Source organism: Toxorhynchites rutilus, chromosome 3 (genome assembly GCF_029784135.1).
Source record: "Toxorhynchites rutilus septentrionalis strain SRP chromosome 3, ASM2978413v1, whole genome shotgun sequence".
In the NCBI taxonomy this organism is placed as follows: Eukaryota; Metazoa; Arthropoda; class Insecta; order Diptera; family Culicidae; genus Toxorhynchites; species Toxorhynchites rutilus.
This window is the reverse complement of record NC_073746.1, coordinates 146,185,290-146,192,743: the sequence shown is the minus strand read 5'-3', so window position 1 is coordinate 146,192,743 and position 7,454 is coordinate 146,185,290. Positions and strand designations below refer to the sequence as shown.

Genomic DNA, 7,454 nt, shown 5'->3' with positions numbered 1-7,454 from the left:
GGCTTAAACGGTATTTTTGTGTACACTTTTGAACAGAATGCGGTACCGAATTCTACCACGTTATGCCATCTAACCCGTTTAACGGATAGAAGTACATACAGGCAACGGTTTTTTTTTTCCAGAGCATCCATTTGATGTATCAAAAGAGAAAAAAATACAGATTTTGAGCAATGAAAAACTCAATTCAAATGCAATTACAAGTACACAATGACAGTCCTATATCAAGACCCCATCCGTGCCCCTAGGCTCAGACCCATCAACCGTTTTTTTATTTATTCAGATATTATTTTCAACGTTCACCAACACTAGCGCTTCTTCGAAATGCTTTCATCTATCATACAAACACATTGGTTTTATGTTGGCTCCCACAATCCGTTTTGCCTGCCAAGATCGGGTCGATGAAATGTCAACAATCGACCTCAAATGCTGCCACCTTGCAATCGATTTATCGACCTTTCATATGCATTCATCGAACAACTTGACGCCACTTTTTTGCCAACATATGCAAGGCGTCGACCTGCATGTAACGCTGCTTCCAACACTGATCGTCTCTTGTTTGTATTGGTTTGTTATGAAACATGAAAAGGAAAAACATTGATCGATTTTAATCATTTTATTCAAAAAAACACAAAATGCATATAAAATATAAACAAGATATATAATGCAATCGGTGCATTCGGGTTGTCTGGATTGACGATTCGAATCCAGCTCCTTTTTCTCCTTGACACACATATGTGGCTGAGGAGGTTTCTTCAATGTGCGTGAAGCACGGGATCTCCGATGGGGAAAATTGCTCGAAATACTATCGATGGCCAGGTCCTGCTGCTGTTACTGATGATGCTGTTGCCCGGAATAGCACCCTGGACTTAAAGGATACTGCTGCGGGAAAGCTGATGCTGTTGGCTGGCGTGACAGAAGTGGAAATAAGCAATGTGGTGATGAGGGAAATCATCTTTCTCACTCGCCGATTGATTGAGTCGGATGTATTCATAGCTGAAACAAAATAAAATGATTAGTAAGTGAAAAGCAGAAATGAATTCCCTACTCACCAGTTGTATGATCCGGATAAAAATGCGAACTATTAAAATATCATGCGATTACGTTCGCTTACCTCGCCTATTTTCATTCTACTATACAACGGAATCAGTGCATTCGGGTTCCTCCGGGTGGTAATTCAGCTGAGCAAGTTGATAAATACCTCCTTGTCGTTGAGTTTTCGTGTCTGAAGAGGATTTTGAATGTGCGCGAAGCACGGAACCTCTAATGGGGAAAGTTCTTCGCAATACCATACCATGGTCAAATTCTGCTGCTGCTGCTGTTGATGCTGTCCCCCGGCATTGCCAACAGGGGTTGAAGGTTACTGCTGCAGGAAAACGGATGTTGTTGGCTGCTGTGATAGAAGTGGAAATCCGCACTGATGGGAGAAAACATCTTTCTCACTTACCGATTGATGGAAGCAAACGAGTCGAATGTATTCATAGCTGATAAGACAAGATAAAATAATTAATAATTAAAAAGCCGAAATATATTTCATACTCACCAGTTGTATGATCCATTTGTTTTTGTTTGAGATGACAGTTTAGCGGAGTGGAAAAAAGAACCACCAGTGATGCCATTTGGTTTGTTTAATTATTCAGTATTTTCGACTAACGAACTATCCGCGTTGACGATATTGGGTAATAGGCATGACAGTATGGATTTGCAGAAGGAATCAATACACTTATAAAATGAAAATTATGAATGAGCATGATTTTTCCTTAATCAAATTAGTACTCTATGTAAGTGAAAATCACCATTGCCTGCAAGTGGTGAAAAAACGTCATAAAAAAATATGTTTTGAGATAATTTTATATTATAATGACAAGTTTTTTTGAGAATATCTGAACGTCTATAGAAAATAATTCAAATTAGGGTCATGACAACGTACTTTAAGTAGAAAAAATTATGCCAAGAAAAAAATTTCATACAAATTTTAGCAAATATAAACTGATTCGGGCCGACTAATATGATAGAGAATAGTTTGCCTCATACAAACTAATGCCGTATCCAGATGTCGATACCTAATCGTCGTCATCGTGAATAGGTAACAGCGTTACGGTCGTTGTTAGGTCGATGTTTTTTTCGTCGATTGGATTGTGGGCTGGTTTCTGCTAGGAGTATTTTATGTCGAAAGTCGGAAATTGGAGATAAAAGAAGAAAAAAATAATTCGGCTTCGGTCGCGCACTCCAAACGAAAAACAAACACACTTTTTGAACATTTCATTGATGGAAAAATTGGTCGGAAAGTTTATTTTGATTAGTATTTTACGTTCGATATCAAGTTTTGTTGTTATGGTAACCAAAAATTACAGTTTTTCGGTAAAAACCAGATTTTTTTTGGAATCCTCATTTAAATATTCATTTACCGAACTTTTGGACTGAGGTTACGAAATCCTATCAAGCCCAGATGTTTTGCAAAGCTCCCGGTCGCCCGCGTATGATCACCACAAAGAAGCCATCTACTTCGAATCGAGCTTATGTTCCACCCTCTGATGTCAGGCATGATAGAATGAATAATTTTTCGGGCATTCCTTCTTAAGATTCATTGCACCTCTAATAAATTGCCGAAAGACGTGGTCTTACGTAGATCGCACTTGATTGAAAAATCACAAAACCAAATGTATTTGGCCGCAGTATTATATGGATAGAAAACATTAAAATATACTCTTTCGCTTGAATGTATTATTTAATTCTGGCAGATTATTTTTCAGCAACGATGACATCTTTCCGGAATCTTCTCGATGCTGGATGGCAACCAAACGAACAGAGGTCGCGTGTATGTATGTGGCGACTGCTCCGATGTCTCAAGCGAAACAAATTTTCGATGCTGGTACTTTCTTGGTCGCCTTTTCAGTGGCATCACCTTCCTCCTGATGGATTTCCCTCTGGCCTAAGGTGCACAAACAAGCACTTGGTAACAACGTTCATCAGCCCTTTCATGATAAACGAAGTTATCTTCATCTCACGGCGACAACATGCTCCAATCGCTGTTCATATACTGTTATAACTGTTTCTGTTAATAATGTTATGTTAACAAAAATAATCAACCTCGAAAAGAGTAGCATTGCTTCATTATGATCAAGATTAACGCAAACGCAATCCTGGTTGGAGTTGGAGCAGACTGGCACGCGAGCCCAAATAACTTTTAACATTCCAGAACGACATTCAAGATGTTTAGTATTTCCCAAATAATTTTTCGTGACAGGGCCAATGCACACGGGAGCAGATACAAATGGGGTTTCAGCGTAGCGAAGTTGCACTATTTTTACGTACGGGTTATGAAGCACGCACGTACGCACACAAATATCCATATATCGATGACTTCAAGCAACTAAATATACATACACTTATCTATCACTTATTCCAGAACATTTATTTTCTTGATGGGCCGACGATAGCCTAGCTTGATGATTCCCCACACAATTGTGTAGTTCAAAACCTTAATGCAATGACGTCAGTTTGGTGCGATGATTGCAATGCCATAGACATCAGCGAGTGAGTAATTTGGTCGCGTCCACAGCTCAATCCGAAACGGAGACATGTGATGACGCAAAACAAGGAAGATGACTGAAAGTTTGCCTCAGCGAGATCCACTGTTTATACTCTAGGCAAGTATTCCCCTTCATTCTTCTCTTCTTTTCCTTTGTTCACGGGAATTTTAAATCTTACGATTTCCCCTTCGTTGGTCGTCGATAAGTTGCCCGTTATTGACAGCTCTGTTAGGGGAAAGTACACAAATGGACAGAACAAATGAATGGGGAAATGGAAACGCTTATAGTTTTCATGAATTTTAACCATTTACACACACCAATGGATCGTATTAAACAAATCTTAGGGAATTTTCGATTTGTTTGGTATGTAAATCGCCAAAATCCGTTCGTGGCAAAAATAGTTATTAACGTTAACTTTATTTCATAAAAACGTGGCCTGTTTTCTGGTTTGGCAACCTTAATGAAAGACGTTTTACGTTCTAGTTCTACGTCAAAATTTGGGTTTTAGAGGGTTGAGGTACATGATTACTTTGGTGACCGGAATAAATCGCCACAGTAAACAACTGCAACAGAAACAACCGCTTAGAAAAAGTGTAGTAGGCTAGAAATATTTGGCGCGGGAAAAACATCATGTGCCTCACATTTCTATTATAAATTTATTCTCTTGTTCTCGTTTTTCGAAATTTATTCTGAGGACAATGTAATGGGGACGAAGTCCCCATTTGGCGAGGATAAGGAATCGAGGCGGCCCATGCCGCCAAGATGACGCAATCCGAGTCCACCGCCGACCCGCCGTCGGAAGCGGCGGTGTCTCGCACGCAAACCTGGGATCCACTGATTGCCCGGTTAGTTTGAAACATAGGATACGATCCTTTAGCAATGTCCGACCGAGCTCTAGCGAGCGTCGGACGGTATACGTCTGCCCGGGGCGTTACGTTTGCCTGGGGCGATACGTTTGCCCGGTTAATTCTTGTTTTGAAATACAATACCGCGCCACAATATTTATAGCCTACTACACATTTTATAAGCGGTGGTTTCTGTTGCAGTCGTTTTCTGTGGCGATTTATTCCGGGAACCTCAAAGCTGGACATCTTATAATAGTTGGTGTTGAAGAAGTTCACGATGAAGGCTTCATTATTTTCTCGTCCTGCCTCCAGTCATCATCTCCAAGCTCGGAACCACATACAATAAAAATTCGTACGAAAATCTCCTTCTCCAAATGGTTGTTTTGTATCATTTGCTTAAGTATGTTTTATTTTATTTCTTTATTGTTGCACATTTTGCACCAAGTTGGACTGTTTCACACTTTTTCAAAAGTTCGAAAATGTGAATAAAAGTGCGACCTTGCATCAAATCGATTTGCTGTCTTCAGCGCACTTATTCGTTATCAATCGAAGAATAAGTGCGCTGAAGACACCAACATGATTCGATGTTAGAGCGCACTTTTATTCGAAATTTTCGTACTTATGGAAAAGGCCGAAACAGTCCAACTTGGTGCAAAATGCACAATAACGTGTTTTGAATCATAAGTAATTAATTCGCCTCTGTGCTTAAGGAATTACTTTGAACTATTCAAGAGGCTACTAATAAACGACTTGTTTAATAAAGGTAGTTTCAGGGAAGAAACACTTTAGTAAAGGCCTATTTATTTAAAAAAATATATTCTTAACATGTCTATTGTGCAGGAATCCGGTATTTCCTCTTCTAGCTTCACTGTAGATTTAGGCTTTTGACGATACTGCTTCACGAGAGTCACTGCTTTGACAATAGATTCGAGCATTTCTCTTGATTTAAGTCCATTCCATGATACAAGATCGTCATCGCTTCCAAAGGAGATCGCTGAGATACGCTTGACTTTAAGTTTATCCAAATCCGTAGTGTCTACCTGAACTGCTTTCTCTACTGTAGAAACACAGACTTCGGGATGATCTGCACATTCAGCATCGATGGCAAGATCTGAAAGGTTTGGTGTATCATGTCTCTGGTCCATCGCTGCCCCAACTTTGGCACGGTTTGCAGCACGTTCAGCACGGCCCTCAATAAGTCTTTTCCTGGCTTCGCTGATGGGAGGTTGTGGCAAATTCAAGTCGGGAACTGCTGATGGCCTAAGAATTAAGCGATCAGTGGCACGGCTTGTTGCTATAAAAAGTAAAATAATAATAAAAAAAATTATAATATTATTGCTTCAAGGCGTGTATTACACTTCATACTTGGAGAGTAGAAGTTCGACACGGTGAAATGGAGGCTACAAATACGGGAGGTTTTTGTAGGTTCTATCTTTAGTCGTAGTCGTTGGATTCAGTCTAGATACCGCGATTTGTCCGTTTTCGGAGGGAAGGCATGAAAAGAAATTCCGGGGCGATATCTCTGCTTACATCCGAGGACGACACAAACAATACGGCTTTTGAATTTTGCAGATTGTTCGGAGTCAGCTTCAAGCAAATTTCGTCCGACTTGCATGTTCTCCGGGCAATTTGCGCAGCTTTTGACGTCCATATTTCACACGTTCTAAGGAAAATATTTTGAAAAATATTAGAGCACTGATTGAATAGAAGCCAGATCTTTGTATTTTAGGTATTTTATGAACACTAAGCGGATATTTTTATATTAAATTTCATTAATTCGGTTTACCTCTCTCGCAGGTAGATTGACAGAGGGTGTACTTCAACGGCTTTTTTTCACTACTAAATGACAATAAATTTTGGTTCGGAGCATCGAAACAGCTAAGAAAAACTATTTCTCAACAATTTCCACTAATTGTAAGATAAACACGGTACAAGTTTTCGAGAAATCAATATATTAATTACAGAGAAAATATGCAACGGTTTGTATATTTTTCACTCACACGCGAAACTTTCATAGGTGGCGACACCGTACCTTCGATGACACGAATACCAGCCGTACGGCACCCGCCATGTTTTTGATGCCAACATCTCAAGCGTCAAAAGTATTTGTTTTCTCCAAAGGAGCGATCCGCGTTGAAGACATTGAGCTTCGTTTACTAGTTTAGGGGAGCGTCAAAGAATAGCTGATTTTCAGTAGGAATGAACGTTTTCAAAATTAAAATTATGAATGAAAATTAGCCTTTTCATATCAAATTAGTATTCTATTTAAATTAAAAACATTTTTGTTCGCGGGTGGTGAAAAAGTCTCATACGAAAATTGTTTATGAAGACAATTTTATATTATAATGAAAAAATTCAGCAACAAAGTTGGAATTTTATAGCCATATGGTTGAATGAAAGTCAGAAATACGTGTTTCAAGTAATTAAATAACATGATGTGAAAATTTTCATTCAAATTTTAAAATTTAAAAACCGGTTTCGTGTTTTGTATCTGATAGAGATTACACTATCGAGTGTGGGACCCAAATAATGGCCCTAATTTGAAGTCGCCACCAGACGTCGAACCTATCGCGAATTACCAATTTACTACCATCTGACATATCGTGATGTCGATGATGGACTTTTACAGCAGAGGAATAGTGAGATATGCGGTAACGGTAGGTAGAGTGAGATAGCGATAATCGTGCCATACACCTGAGTCATACCGTATGAGCGCCAACCTCTCTCAGTTTCTATTCTGTTTTCGCATTTTCGCATGACATTGTCATGACAAATGGTTTGCTTGTGCACGATTCAACGGGAACGGTCGCAAGGGGTATAGAATGGCATGTGTTGGGTGTATAGTAGAGATGGGCGAGCGCTCACGAGCCGCTCATTTGAGCCGGTACGTCAGAAAGAGCGTACGATCCACGGTTCTTTATAAATGAGCCGCGGCTCTCAAATGAACGGCTCTTATATGTACGGCTCTTGAATGAACCACGGTTCAAAATAGACCCATGGTTCTTTTATGATCCATGGCTCTTTTTGAACCGTGGTTCATTTAAGAGCCGTTCATTTGAGAATCACGGTTCAAAAAAGA

The 7,454-nt window shown here is 39.6% G+C and overlaps 2 long non-coding RNA genes across 3 annotated transcripts; both read right to left on the bottom strand.

Annotated features, from left to right (window-relative positions):
* Positions 1-598: 598 nt before the first annotated feature.
* LOC129778064 (uncharacterized) lies at positions 599-1,648 on the bottom strand. Of its 2 annotated transcripts, none has more exons than XR_008743355.1 (4): positions 1,541-1,648; positions 1,445-1,481; positions 1,050-1,363; positions 599-993 (listed from the first exon to the last, which is right to left on the bottom strand). It is a non-coding gene; the product is annotated as an uncharacterized LOC129778064 (long non-coding RNA). The 2 variants fall into 2 exon arrangements; XR_008743356.1 differs by having other exon boundaries at positions 1,050-1,390; positions 1,541-1,555.
* A 3,725-nt stretch (positions 1,649-5,373) lies between these two features.
* LOC129780328 (uncharacterized) lies at positions 5,374-6,308 on the bottom strand. Its single transcript, XR_008743887.1, has 3 exons — positions 6,162-6,308; positions 5,741-6,038; positions 5,374-5,669 (listed from the first exon to the last, which is right to left on the bottom strand). It is a non-coding gene; the product is annotated as an uncharacterized LOC129780328 (long non-coding RNA).
* Between the last annotated feature and the right edge of the window lie 1,146 nt (positions 6,309-7,454).